The sequence below is a fragment of the Fukomys damarensis genome, unplaced genomic scaffold, assembly GCF_012274545.1.
Source record: "Fukomys damarensis isolate Sample0158 unplaced genomic scaffold, DMR_v1.0_HiC HiC_scaffold_36, whole genome shotgun sequence".
NCBI lineage: Eukaryota > Metazoa > Chordata > Mammalia > Rodentia > Bathyergidae > Fukomys > Fukomys damarensis.
The window spans coordinates 9535294-9550355 of record NW_022900948.1 but is presented as its reverse complement, the minus strand read 5'-3'; the positions used below and the strand labels follow the sequence as shown (position 1 = coordinate 9550355).

General features: G+C 43.2%; 2 pseudogenes; one reads left to right on the top strand and one right to left on the bottom strand.

Moving 5' to 3' along the window:
* The window catches only part of LOC104854416, a 68649-nt pseudogene extending 61776 nt beyond the window's left edge, over positions 1-6873 (top strand).
* A 6066-nt stretch (positions 6874-12939) lies between these two features.
* Positions 12940-14330, bottom strand: LOC104854418 (annotated as a pseudogene).
* Positions 14331-15062: the final 732 nt, after the last annotated feature.

Sequence of the window (15062 nt, the reverse complement as noted above, 5' to 3'; positions counted from 1 at the left end):
ATAGATTAAAAGGCAATACTTTCCATCTTGTAAAGGAGATCATTTCTAGAAGGAAAAGGTGGCTCAAAGGAATTGCACCTGTGAAAAAGCCCCCCCCCCCGTACCTGTGATAGTTACCTAATCACCTATGCAAACTTCCTTAGTAGCGAGACAAAGCTACACTTTACTAAAGGTTTAATCTAAAACTTCTGTCTCTCTGAAGCTTTACAGATTAAAGTTGTATTCATTTCCTAGCAGTCACAATTCACAAGTTGGTGAGACACATTTATCAGTTTCCTATGCACACATGAAGGGAAAGGCTAACTAAAATCTCTTTTCATTCTAGTTAGCATATGAAAACACCAGTGCAAGTCCCTAGCTGATTGGTATTTTCCTATGTGTAGGACAAAACAGTTTTTGCAAATTGCCTTAGCCTGAGTTCCTGGAAGGAGGGGTGGTCTGACTAAAAGGTGATTTTAAAATTAACTCCCAAGGAGTTGGAGACGATCTTAAGGGGAATTTTTAACTCACTAGCAGAGTGAAAAAGTTCATATTAAAACCTAAGCCATATACCCCCCCCAAAAAAAATCATTACATTTTACAAGTTAACAGTAAAGGTTTTATCCACAACTTTTTAGTGAAGTATTTTCCTCCCTGCATGCATAAATAATAAAAATGAGATGGGGGTGTGGGTTTTTCCTTAAACTTATGAGAAATCCTTCATTTCTCTAATTTTACATGTCTCTATAAGGAAAATCTAAAGTGGCAGGGAAAGATCAGAAAAGAGACCAGGAAAGGAGGTCTTTTCTTCTTTTGCTCATGGTGAGTTATTGAAGACAACTTGTTCCTGAGTCCTCAGTCTCTACCTGGAAAGGTAAGAATGGGGAATTTCAAGAGCTAAAATTACTTCTTCACCAGAAGATCAGCCCAAAAATGAAACAGAAAGAACAGGCCTAACATTTTCTTTAGAGTATAGAGAAGCTTTGAATCAGAACAGTGAAACGTGTCCCTCAAGTCTTAAGAGTGGCCAATGACCTATCATCTTTTAACTGGTGGATGAACTCCCATGAGATTTATTCATATTTCTTAAATATAAACCAAATTTCATTAAAAAAAAAAGCCCATTTAACAGAATTTTACATCAAAGTCCACTGGGAGGCACTCTAATGCTATTTTTCCTAACACTGTTGTTAGATAAACCACAACAGTCAAAAGGATGAAATGGGTCAATCAAGGAGCACCAAAATAAAGTTAGGAACTAGTCCAATGTAAAGTATAAATTTACCATTATTTTAACAAAAGACAATGTATCATAAGAAAACAAGCAACTGACCAAAATTTAATACATAAAGAATAAAATTTAAGCCCATTTTGATTATCTAAGCAATTAATGCAATCCCAATTTCCAAATTTAAGATGCAAAAGCAAACTTTTACCTCCATCCAATTATCTCAGTGGAAGAACTCCAAATGATATAGAGCATACGATATAGGATCTCCAAAAATCTAAATAATTGAAGGGAAATATTATTAAGTCCAACCTGTTAGATAAACAAATTGCCAAGTTCATGTTCTCTAAAATCAAATAATTCTGGAAACAATGGGGGTTTTGAAAGGGAACAGTGACGCTCAACAACTAGGCCGCACATACACTGAGAGGTCCTACTGGAGATTTTATTCAAGGGGTGGGAGAAGAGAGAGAGAGGAGGAAGAAGAAGTAGAAGGAGAGAGAGGAACAAAGAAAGGAAGGTCCTTTTATCAGTTTTGGGGTGGGCTATTGCTTATTTATGAGGGGTGAGCTACTTTTAACCTATCACAGGCCAGATTGCTTTTATGGGCCCAGTCCTGCAGACACAGGTTTCAACTTTCCTGGACCACTGTGGCCTTGGGGGGGAGGGAAACCAGAGATAAGGGCATGAGGTCATTTTAGGGGCCAAGAGGTACCAGGAGAACGCAGCCTGTGAGGCGGCGTCACAGCATACTTTAACATGATCAATTGCCTAATAGGTTTAGTGTAGGAACAATTTATTGGGGGAAAGATAGCTTCTGAGAGAGACAGAAGGAGAACCAGGAAGTGGGTTGCCCATTTACCGCACTTCTCAAAGGTGTTTTATTGAGCAAAGCCACAAGGTGAGGAACATAAAACTATAGTCAACTAATAAGATTACAAGTATAGTCCCTTAGGCAATATTGATCCAATGGGAAATCATAAGTTGGGACAAAACTATGATTAACTCATAAGATAATAACACATATAGTCACTTAGGTAGTGTTGATTAAATGGGGATCACATAGCAAACATATATGGAATGAATAAGAATTTTCTGGGAGGAACAGGCTAGAGAGCAGCTATTTTAGTAAGAGTGAAGCATGGTCTTGTCATGGATGAAGTGGACAGGATGGCCGGCACTGAGGACAGGAGAGGGGATCAGGAACTACTTGGCCCAATAAAACATACTAAAATTCCCATTATAATAATGGAAATCAGGCTAAGATTCACTCTTTGTTTTATTATTGTTTCAATTTTATTTTTCAAGATCTTGAGTTGAACACATTAAGAGTGCAATGATGTCTATTACATTTAAAGAGGGTTTAAATATTCCCCCTCCATGTTTGGATGAAATAATTTTGGGGGCCCATCAAGATATGAGACAGGTGATCTACAATCTGCGTGTGCAGTGTTCACAAAGTAAGGTACTAACCTATGACCAGGCTGACAGATTCTTATTAGAACAAGAAGGTTATCAAACTGGGCCCTTTCAGTTGCCCAGAAAGCATTTGCTGGTGGAGTGGTGACTGCTCCTATGTCACTGATGTACAAATTGGATGTTTTTTTCATGACTATTTGATTTTGCCTCTCTTTGTCTAGGAGAACTATCCCCCTGTAAATCCTATAGCTGACGTGGGTGACATGAAAAGCATGTGATTCTCTTAAGATGAATAGCAGATAGCACATGTGATGGTGACCGAGTGGACAGCCAGATCCGGAGCAAGCAGAACTGGAGTCTTCTGCCCACTCAGGCCACTTACACCAGTGTTCTTCCAGAGAGTTGATGAGGAGGTACATGCCTCAGCTCCCACCTTCCCAAGCTGGCTGGGGAAGTACTCATCAACAGGAAAATATTACCAAATCGCACAGGACCTACCACTACACATGAGTCTTAGAATTTACGCCAGCAAAAGAACTGTGAACACAGATTACCTCTCACACATACGAGACACACTTGTCCAGCCCTTGACTTTATAAGAGGTAGAAGGAGTGCAAGATGTGGTCACACTTTCGGACACATTATTTGATGAAAGAAGACTTTGAGAATATCAAGGAAATTAGCAGCTGGGGTGGTAAACTCACTCCCCTTTCCAAACTGAATCCCAAGGTGAAACTGACCTTCACAAGAGTTTAAAATAATGAGGCCAACCTCACCTATATTCACTTCAGGTAAGACACCACGATCCAATACAGGCCCGATACTGGATTCTGAATACAATGAAGAGTTGTAAGATGATTCCCTGTCTGACGACAAAGACTAAGATGCTATAGAGATTGATGCTATGGTAAAGAAAAAGACAAAATCTTCAAAGCCCTAAAAAGCAGAAAAGTACAAGGAGTCCAAAGAAGGCAAAGGAAAAAGTTTAAAGAAATGAAGCCATTTTCACTACCAACAGCCATTTCTTACTCACCCTCCCTACCAGTCTTGTTTTTCCAGAGGACCACTTTTGGCATCACAGGATGACCTGGTGTCTCCTTTGCATAGGGTGGTACAAGTAGCAGGATGTAATTGGACGCCTCACGTACATCTCTTATAGAGGTTAAGAGACTGCTTTGGTCTTCCACTGTTGCCTGCCAACAATTAGATTGCTTATTGTGCTTTGCAATGATTATCTCATTAGAAGTAGAAACCACATTCAGGCATTTCAGTCAGATTTTAGTTTTCAGTAACAAATCTAGGAGCACTGGTACTAATGCATGTTCCATAGGCTGAAGAAATTATCCTCATGGCCTTTATAGAATCAATGCTGATTTTTTAAAAAGTACTTATCATGCGGTAATATTTTGTAAATAAAGTATAATACAAAACAGTCACCACCTACAACTAGGTATTTTTTGTACATTGTCAAATACCTTGCAAAGTATAATTTAGGAATAAAAATACTCCACATGACACATGTACAAAATTCTCTAAAGATTTTCATCTTGTACAGATAAATACCATGTTGGTGTCTTACTTATTTATTTGCAAGTGATTGGATTAAAAAGCTCACTCTTCCTTGCAGACCAGTTGTGTAAAACATTGGTAGTCAGTTAAGAGCTTGAATTCCTGCTGGCCTGATCACTACTGTGAGTACTCTCGCGGAGAGCCCTCGTGGACACCACAGAGTGTGAGGACTGCAGAAGGGATGCCAGACCGCTTTCCTGTGCAGGCTCAAACCTGTAAGCCTGAGGTGGGGTCCCTTTCAGAGACTAACTCTGGCTGGGCCAGGATGAGCTCTGGCTTTGGGTTACTCAGCCCTGAAGACTGAGTTCTGTCTTGTGAGAGATTCTACAAGTCCTTGCTATTCAACTTGTAATTATTCTTGAACGGCCCAAAGCTGTAAGATTGAGCCTGGAATTTAGGTTTTCAGTTGCTTTTTTAATCTCCTCATTAAAAACTGCAAGGTATGTGCTGCTTCTGTACTTAGGCATCTCTAAGAATGTAAAATTATAAAATATGGATAGTGTCCCCCCTCCCTTTATGGACTATTTGTTTTGTTGGGAGATAAGACAAAGTTCTTGAGATATTTAAAATGCATTTACCAGTGTGATTTCTAGAGATCAGTTTATAGAAATTAAAATATTGCCTTAAAAATAAAATAAAACAAAAAAGGAATGGGCTAGGGAGGTTCTGGTCCCTACCCAAAGTGAGTGATACTTATTTAGAATAACAATCACTGCTGTCTATCCCTAGGGGAAGAATGTGGCTATAGTTGTTCTTTTACAATCCTGGACTTCAGTGAATGAACCTCAGGCCACAGTTACCTTATGTTGTGAGGGCTTAGCTCTGCCTAACTGCCTTGTAATATTTTCTAACTAGCTTACCTGTCTAAAATACTCTCACCTCTCACCATTATGTCTGCGAAAGCTTTCTGGCACTTTTCACATCTTGGTACAATTATGAAATAATTCTCATCAGTAAGGTTCACTGAAAACATGAGAGGGGGCTGCTCCTGACCAAGGCTTTCAGGGCATCCAGGTTATTCTGAAGGGATCACCTGTGGACATTCCCAGTGCCATTCTCAGAGCACTCTGCTTGGTAAACTCTGGCTTAGAGACATGGCCCTCTTCCCATCAGCTGGAGACTGGATAAAGAATATGTGATTTTTCTATAAAATAAAGAATGAGAAACTAGAGTCATTTATAGCTGTTAGACATTCGATGCCACCATTATGGGCCATGCTTCCGGTTCTTCCCATAACCATACCCTACCCTAAGTTTCCTTTTCCCCAAGACCACGTCAGCATATAGAATTGAAACCTAAAGCTTCTGCACGGCTCCCTCCTTAAAAGGCATTGTGGCTTGTGATAGGTTACATGCTATAGATACGTGATACCCAACCCTAAACCTATAAATAAGCCAACACTTCCTTACTCTCTCTTTCTCTCTGTTCTGCTCCCTCTCTCTCTCTCTCTCTCTCTCTCTGCACTGCCCTCCTGAATAAAGTCTCCTGTTGGACCTCTCGGTGTGCGGGTGTGTGTGGCCTACTTGTTGAGCATTGCTATTCCCTTTCAATAGCTAAATGGATGCATATTGAGTCCATACTCTTAAGTGAAATAAATAGGACACAGGCATAAATACCAAGTAGCTTCTCTGGTGTGAAAAACTAAAAGTGTAAATAAGATCCAAATTGTATCATCAATTATGTGAAATAGGAAGAAAAGTGCTAAAGAGTAAGGCAAGCGGAAAGGGTAGAGGAAAAAAAGGAAGGGAAAAGAAAAAAATACTATAAAAGGGAAAAAATGGAACAAAGTCTTTATAAATAGGAAAGGGTGGAGGGGTGAAGGGAGGGCAGGGGTATGGGGGAAAAATAAGAACCAAGATATGTCATGTAAAGGTACAAGATCCCACTGATGAATGTAATTGTTCTTTATACATAAAATGTACCAATAAACTCAATGAAAGAAGGGGAGGTGGACAGAGAGAGAGAGAGAGAGAGAGAGAGAGAAAGGGCCCTCTTAGCCAGGTGTGTGGGCACTTGCCTATAGCCCCAGCACTGGTGATTCTGAAGCAGGAGGATGATCAAGAAGTTTGAGAAGGCCAACTTCAACTACACAGAGATAAAAGAAAAACATGCACGTGCACACACTCATCACACCCTTTCAGAGGTACTGGGGTGTCACTCAGCTGCAGCTGAAGGACGTGCATGCTCCTCGTACATGTAACGATGTTTGCCTTGTGGCTAGCAGATCTGCCGGGCTAGGGGATACTCCTGGAACCCCTCTGGTGGGCTAGCCACCTCTCTAAAGTTTACATCTCAACCTCTCCTCCTGCCCCCATCTGCAGGCACAGCCCGGTCCATCTGATCAGCAACAACAGATAACTACGTGCTTAGCGATGGGGCTCAGCAGGGGTCTGGGTTTGCTCAAGGGCAGAAAAGCCAGATGTTCTCACAGGAAAACTATGAAAAATGTCCTGCACACATAGATGATCCCTGGCTGTAAAAGTTTTCCATGTTGTGTTCATTGGTGTAATTATTTGTGGAACAACTGCAATAATGTTTTTGGTCGTACTTGTGATTGAACACAGGGTGTGCTGAGCTACATCACCAGCTCCGTTTTGATGGGAAGAGGTACAAAAAACACCAGTGGGAGACATAGTAACCAGGTAACAGGAATACGGAAAGTCATAGAGCAAGGGTGAACACCACTCAACTCTGCACCCTACCCCGTGTCCCCAGCCACTGTCATTCCCACACAGGAAGCAGCCAAACATCAACACTGGTCCCTTTCACTCACTGTCCTTTGCCATACCTTATTCACCCTTCCAGACCTCAACACTGGTACTCTAATTGCTATTACCAAACTCTCAGGCTGGCCACATCCACACATTACCCTTCTGCCCTCAAAATCACACTGCTCCCAACAGGTGCTTAGTCTTAGGCTCAAATCAGGGAACTCTCCACGCTCCAGTCTCTCCTACACACATTCAATTTTCTGCACTTCTAATATTCTCCATAACACATTGGGTCAAGTGCCAATGCCATATCAAGCTGTGACTATTGTTTTTCTGTCAGCTAGCTCTGCTTTCTCTAAATAGTAACATCTTTAGTACAGTATTTCATATTCCATAACCCTAGAATAGGCAACATTAACAAGACCTTCTCGCATTGTTATAGCGATCAACAAAATGTGTTTGAAGCCCATCCTAGACTGAGAAAATTAGAGTCTGTACTGTAATATCTACAGGTCATTCTCATCTATATTTTAGTTCAGGTACTGACTGAGTATATCTGAGCTACAAAGTAATGTTGTCACTTCTCATCAATCCAATTCTAAATGAACAAATCAGTAAACAGAGGATTGCACACAGGTACTTGAAATGAATAATCCTTAGGTAGCTAGTTATAGTGATGCCCACCTGTAATCTCAGCTAGTTAGGAAGCCTGTGCAGGAGGCTAACAGTTTAAGACCAGCCTGGGCAACTTAATGAGATTGCATCGTCTTGAAAAGGAAAAGGGCTTAGGGTATAGCCTAGTGCCTCCTGGGTTCAGTCTCCAACAGTGACATATCAAGACCTTGTCTCAATATTTTAAAATAATATTTTTGTCAATTATATCGTTAGGATCTTATGTACTATTATAGTTTATTTACACAGAGAAACTACTCAGTATTTATACACATGTGACTTATGTATTTCACTTAGGAGTATATACTCAAAGTGGGAAGGGTAGGGGAAAGCTAATAAGAGAAAAGAAAAAAATATGAGAAAATGAAAAAATGGAAATGAAGTGTTTGTAAAGGGGGAGGGAAGGGGGGTGAAGGGAGGGCAGGGACAAGGGGAAAAATGAGAACCAAGACCTTTCCTGTAAAGTACAAGATCCCAATAATGAATGTAATTGTACTGTATAGCTAAAATGTACCAATAAACTAAAAAAAAAAAGAAAGAAAAAGGAAGAAATGGGGAGCCTATTCTGTCCCCTACAAAAAAAAAAGAATTGTTTTAAAGGTTGGGGACATAATATAGTGCAAAAGCCCTGGGTTTAATCACAGTGAAAGAAAAATCCGGAGCCTCATGTACCATCTCAATTGGTTTTAGTGGGTAGAATATCTACAGTGATTCAGAAGCCAAGTTGACATATAAAATGCAAAATTTATTGACCGTATAGGGCTTAAATTCCACAGAATAGGAAAAAAAATGTATAATACTGGAGTGTAAATTTGTAGCAGACAAATACTCTTCACCCTCTTCCTCTCCATCAGCACAATCTGTTCCAATCTCTTCATAATCCTTCTCTAGGGCAGCCATGTCCTCCCGGTCCTCAGAAAATTCCCCTTCCTCCATTCCCTCACCCATATACCAGTGAACAAAGGCATGCTTGGTGTACACCAGATCAAACTTGTGGTCCAGGTGAGTCCAGGCCTCAGCAATGGCTGTAGTGTTGCTCAGCAACCACACAGCGCACTGTACCTTGGCCAGGTCTCCGCCAGGAGCCACAGTGGGAGGCTGGTAATTAACGCCCACCTTGAAGCTGGTGGGACACCAGTCGGCAAAGTGGATGGTATGCTTGGTCTTGATGGTGGCAATGGAAGCACTGACACCTTTGGGGATCACATCACCATGGTAAAGGAGGTAGCAAGCCATGTATTTACCATGGCGAGGGTCACATTTCACCATCAAGTTGGTTGGCTCAAAGCAGACATTGGTGAGCTCTGCTACAGAAAGCTGCTCATGGTAGGCTTTCTCAGCAGAGATGACAGGGGCATAAGGGGACAGAGGGTAGTGAATGCGTGGATAGGGTACCAGGTTGTTCTGGAATTGTCAGACCAACATTCAGGGCTCCATCAAATCTGAGGGAAGCAGTGATGGACGACACAATCTGGCTCATAAGGTGGCTCAGGTTAGTGTAGTTTGGGCTCCCAATATCAAGGTATCTATGACAGATGTCATAGACAGCCTCACAGTCTACCATAATGGCACAATCAGAGTGCTCTAGGGTGGCATGGGTGGTGAGGATGGAGTTGTAGGGCTCAACTACAGCGGTGGAAACCCAGGGGGCTGGGTAAATGGAGAACTCCAGCTTGGACTTCTTGCCATTGTCAACAGAGAGACAGAGAGAAGTTCTCTCAGCAGGGAGGTGAACGCAGAGCCAGTTCCCCTGCCAAAGTTGTAGAAAATTAAGAGGGCCTTTAGACCTGAGCACTGGTCAGCTTGCCAAAGGAGAGTTAATTTTAGGTTGAGACATCTGGTGAAAACTGCAATAGACTTCTAATATATCTATAACTATACAGATTGAATATTATTTAAAGAGCATTTGCTAAGAAAGCAGTTTAAGAGCTTGAAAGTGCTACATTATTAAAAAAGAAAAAAAACCACTTTTTGTGTTAACTCCTGGAAAGCACAGGAATCTTCTAAAAAGACTATCTTAGGAAGAACTTTCATTTTTTCAGGTTGTGCTCACCTGGCCTGGAATCATACGGGACCCATGTTTTGCAGTGTGTGGTGATCTTGCTGTGCCCCTCCCCCTTGTGCAGAGCAGGTTGAGAATTAAATTCATATTCATAATAGTACTTGGTCTTACAAGCGCTGGATGCGACACTGGCTGTGGCATTTGGGAGAGGTGATCTACTGACAGAATTTCAAAAAACCTCACATCTCTGGAATTCTCTACCACTAAGCAAGGCTATTCTAGCTAACAAACTGCTACTCAATCGAACGATGAATTTTGAGCTTTAAAAACAAAGTATTTTGGTGACAACCCTCTATTCTCAAAGGCACTTGGAAATCTGTTGACCTTCCCTAGTGATCCTTCAGTGCACTTGTCTCATGGGTCCACACTCAGTGAAATGGGCAGACTCCCTATCTACAACTATATCTATGAAGTATTTTGGGAACACAGTGAAAGCACCAAGGACAACTGTAATTGTTTTGGCATTCGATGATTATCACCTCTCAACCCTACATGCCTTTTATTATATTTGATTCTAAAAGCAAGTCCCTGATTTCCAAGTCAGTACTTTCAGCTAAAGCTTGATTTGCCAGGGTAGGAACTATTGTTGCATTTTTTTCTGGGAAGCCTGTGATAAATATCTGAAGAAAGTATGAAGCCAAGAACGATGCAAGGCCATTCTTTTTAGCATGGATCAGTTGTGGCCAGGCTTTGTGTGTGATTTTCCTGACATGATGCTGTACCCAAGCTTTGACACTCGATTTTTGATTAATTACTTACAAGCTGAACACAAGCATAGGGAGCAGGTTATGAGATCGCCAAGCTCTTAATCAAAATGATCCAAACACCACATGTACCAACTATCCTGATGTGAATAAAGTTGCCTGAGACTTTTCTGCCACAGAGCCAGCTCACTGCCCTAATAAAATCTGAGCACTACTTTTCTGTGACTGTACATCAAAGCTTCAAAATTTCAATGGCTGCTAATTGTTTCTGTCCTAAGAAAGCTTCTAAATACTTTTCACTTTTTGCTTTACTGGGAGTCTTCACTTTTGGCTGTTTGTGCTCTGAATTTGTGTGTGTGTGTGTGTGTGTGTGTGTGTGTGGTGGGCTGAGGACAGACCCTACACTTTCACATGCTGGAAGTGTTATCACTTGGACCCAGCCCTGAGTTTTATTAGCATAAGGCACAGGAAGAGATGTTTTTTAAAAAAACAAATTTGATCAATTAGTTACACATAAGAGTGTCTACTTAGTGTAACTAAAATGACTACAAAATGGGTGGGGTCTCAGCTCAAAGCAAGGAGGCTCACTGGTCTTAAATGTTGGTGATGCTTTTAAGGGTTCTCATCTCTCATCTTGACACCAGATAAATTGCCCTCACTAAAGGAATTAGCACAACTGCCCAAATCTTCTGTGTAAAACACACAGAAATAGCAAGGGTATGTGCTCTTGCTGACAGTTTTGCCATAACCCAGAACCATAAGGTTTAGGAGGCCATTTAATGTTGAGAGTAGCCCAATTAATTGCACGGGATGAGTCTCATAGTTTGACCAGCCAGGTGGCTCCCACCTGTAATCCTAGCACTGACAATGCTGAGGCAGGAGGACTTCTGCCTGGGCCACACAATAAATTTAAGGCCAGGCTGGACTTCACAGTGAGATCTCATCTCGAAAAACAAAAACAATATAAAAAATCTGCAAGAGAAAACTGTACCCCCACTGTAAAATATTTAAAGTGCTGTGCTCACCAGTTTCCGAATTTGCTCTAAGACTAGGTCAATGATCTCCCTGCCAATGGTGTAGTGCCCACGGGCATAGTTATTGGCAGCATCTTCCTTGCCTGTGATGAGCTGTTCAGGGCGGAAGAGGTGGCGGTAGGTACCAGTGCACACTTCATCTGGAAGAGGAAAAGAAACCCACCATCCGTGACTAAAAATCTGCACCTCAACAGGGCCCTCAGGGCACATCTCATGTCCCAGCACCCTGAGAAATCCTGTGGGTTTCTGAGGTGCACTCACCAACGACTGTGGGTTCCAGGTCCACAAACACTGTCCTAGGCACAAGTTTCCCAGCACCAGTCTCACTGAGAAGGTGCTGAAGGAGTCATCTCCTCCCACAATGCTCTTGTCACTTGCCATCTGCCCATCAGGCTGGATGCCATGTTCCAGGCAGTAGAGCTCCCAGCAGGCATTGCCAATCTGGACACCAGCCTGGCCAATGTGAATGGAGATGCCTTCTCGCTGTGGGAGGGAAGACAGACAAATGTCAGATGACACATCAGAGGAACAATGTGGAAATGTCACACCTGGATGACTAATCGACCTTCAAAGACAGATAACCGCCTTCTGGAGGCCACTCTTACCCACCCAGGGACTATTTCATAAGCAAAGCACTTTGATGGAGTTGGGCACAGTTGACACATGCTCATAACCTGCGCTACTCTTGAGTCTGAGGCAGGAGGATCACAAATTCAAGGCCAGCTTGTCCAATTTAGTGAAACTGTCTCAGAACATTAAAAGGCTGAGAATGCAGTTCATTGGCTGAGTGTCTTCTGGGTCCAATTCACAGTATAGGGTGGATGGAGATCTTTTATTTATTTATTTTTTTGGTACCGGGTGTTGAACTCAGATCCTTGCGCTTGCAAAGCAGGCCACCGAACTGCTGAGCTAAATCCCCGGCCCTGGAGATCTTGATTGAATACGTAATTTGGGCAAAAACACTTTGGGAGACTCGATATGCTGATGAACTACTATGCAATGCCAGACCTCTGCTTTGAAGCCACAGATGAAATTCAGATTTATACATTTTGGAATGACAGAGCCTCTTCCATTAGCAACCCAATTCTAATTCCCCCCAGCTCCCAGGAAACATGTCTGCTGATTCCTTAAACTAATATCAAATTCCCCCTTCTAGGGTTGATTCATTGCGACTGTGCAAATCCAGAATTCATACTGTTACAACTTTCATCTTATTCTTTACAAGAGCTTCTTCCTCTCCCCTTAAAAACCAGCTTAAACCAGAAACTCTAGCCATGACTTATGGGGAAAATGCTAGATAAGCAGCACTTGGCTTTATTTTAAAAAGTGTGGTCATAGCAGCCTTGTGTAAGATTTTTTTTTACAGATTCTAATCTTTAGGAAGAATGTTCGTTCATCATCTAGTTGTCTTTTGTTATTTTGTGTAGACAGTCTCATTGCGTAGTTCAGATTGACCCTGAACTCACTTTTCTTTTCCTCCAGAGAACCATTTCCCTTATTTACTTTTAAGACAAAGCCCTGCTGGCCAGAGACCCCCTCCCCGCCATCCTCTCCCAGGCAGTCAACTGTTCCCCTTGATCTCAGGGTCCCTGGTTTCCTCGGCTGCTGGGCTGGGCATCTTCATGGCAGCGTCTTCCCCCGCAGGGGCCAGGGTCTGTGGGCTCCGCTCCTCCTTCGCGATCAACCTGCCTGCTGCTGCTGCCTCCTTGGGCAGAGGCCCCGCGAGACGAGTCCTGGAGTGTGGCCTCAGTGAGACTCACGTCCTCATCCATGCTGATGAACATGGCCGGAGTCTCGCACTCGGGCGCCTCCTCCCAGAAATCTCCTTTGTCGGGGGAAGGGCCGGGCCGGGCCAGGCAGAGGCTGGGGAAGGGGCTACCACACCCTAGGTTTCAGCTTCTGTTCCTCCTCCAGTTGGCACTTTAAAGCTTTCTCCTGGGCCAGCCGCAGGCCTATGAGGTCCTGAGTGGGTGAGAGGGGGGCTGGGGCTGGGGCCAGAGCCAGGGGCTCCAGGTCGTCCTCTTCCAGTGGGCCGGCAGGTGCTTCCTTGACCTCTGACTCCTGCTTGCCATTGGCCTCCAAGATGATCACAATGGGGAAGGGAACGTGTGCTTGCTGGTGAGGCGTGAAGGAGCGCTGTGGGCCAGCAGGGGTTCTCGCAGCTTGGGGCACTTGTCAAAGACGGCTCCCCAGAGGCTGGGGCGGCAGCTGCAAGATGACCTGAAAGCCCTGGGGTTTGGTGCCCTGCTGTCAGCACTTGGTGAAGCCCTGCCACACCTGCTTCATGATGAGGCGGGACAGGATGTTCATGAGAAAGCCCCGCAGGCTTGCTTCGAACTAGCAGCAATGTCCAACTGCCTAAAGGTGGGCTCCCGGTGCAGCCGCTGGTCGACGCCCTGCCACACCTGCTTCATGATGAGGCGGGACAGGATGTTCATGAGAAAGCCCCGCAGGCTTGCTTCGAACTAGCAGCAATGTCCAACTGCCTAAGCCTGGAGCTATAAACCAGCAATGTGCCACAACACCCCGTTAGGTTTTGAGTTTTTAAAGCTTGGGTAGTTAAAAACGAATTCAAGAAAATATCGCCAAGTGTTGTGGCTCATGACTGTAATCCTAAATGCTCAAGAGTCTCAGGCTGGAGGACCGCAGGACCAAACAACCTGAGCATCATACCAAGTCGTGAGAGCCCCAGTTTAAAAGAAGGGAGGGAGGGAGGGAAGCTGGCAGAGGAAGGGAGGGAAGAGAAAGAATGAAAGAAAGAAAGGAAAGGAAAATTGAACACCAGCTATGTTCTCAAAGATCCTAGATTTGTAACCTGCAGTAATAACCCCATTTCACCACCTTTTAATTAGGATCACCATCTTCTCACACTACTCCCCATAAACAATCAAGTTTCTTGATCACATCAGCAAGCTCATTACAAGCTCTGCTGCTTACCGGGCTCCGGGACATGGGAGAACACACACTGTTCTAGAGAGCCCTTTACTCTTTACTGTTGCCTCTGGTTTATCTGAAATTTGGAAACTCTACAGCCCCTGAAACTGGAGAGAAGCAGCTCTTTGTTCATGATGGGTCCAGGCTAGGCCCAAGTGAACATGGTGCTGTAATTCAGAAGATTTACTCATTCTAACAAACCACTTCTTAACAGAAATCTCAGCTGGGCATGGTGGTGCACATTTGTAATTCATCACTTGGGAGGCTGAAGCAGGAAGGCAAGCAGTGCACTGCCAGCCTATATATGTAGCAAAACCTTGTCTCAAAACACAGAAAAAGTCAAACCAACAATCTGTCTTCTTTCTATTTCTTTTTTGGCCTTGCACTCATATCACCCTCCTACCTTAGCCTTCTGAGTGTTGGGATCACAGTGTGTACCATCACTCGTGGTTTACAAATTTTACTTAAAAAAAAAAATCTTTGCTATCTGGGCATGGTGGTGCATGTTTGTAATTCTAGCAGTCTGGGAGGCTGAGCCTGGAAGATTACAAGTTCCAGTCCAGCCTGGGCAACATAGACACTTGAAGACACCTCACCCAGCCACCTGCTGCCTTTTTTATTGGCTTTATTGGTAGGTAAATTTTAGGTTACAGTTTAATGATATTCATCATTGAAAATGTTTACCTTTACATAATATATCTTGGTTCTTAGTTTATTTCCCATTCCCCTATCCTCCCTTCAACCGCTCCA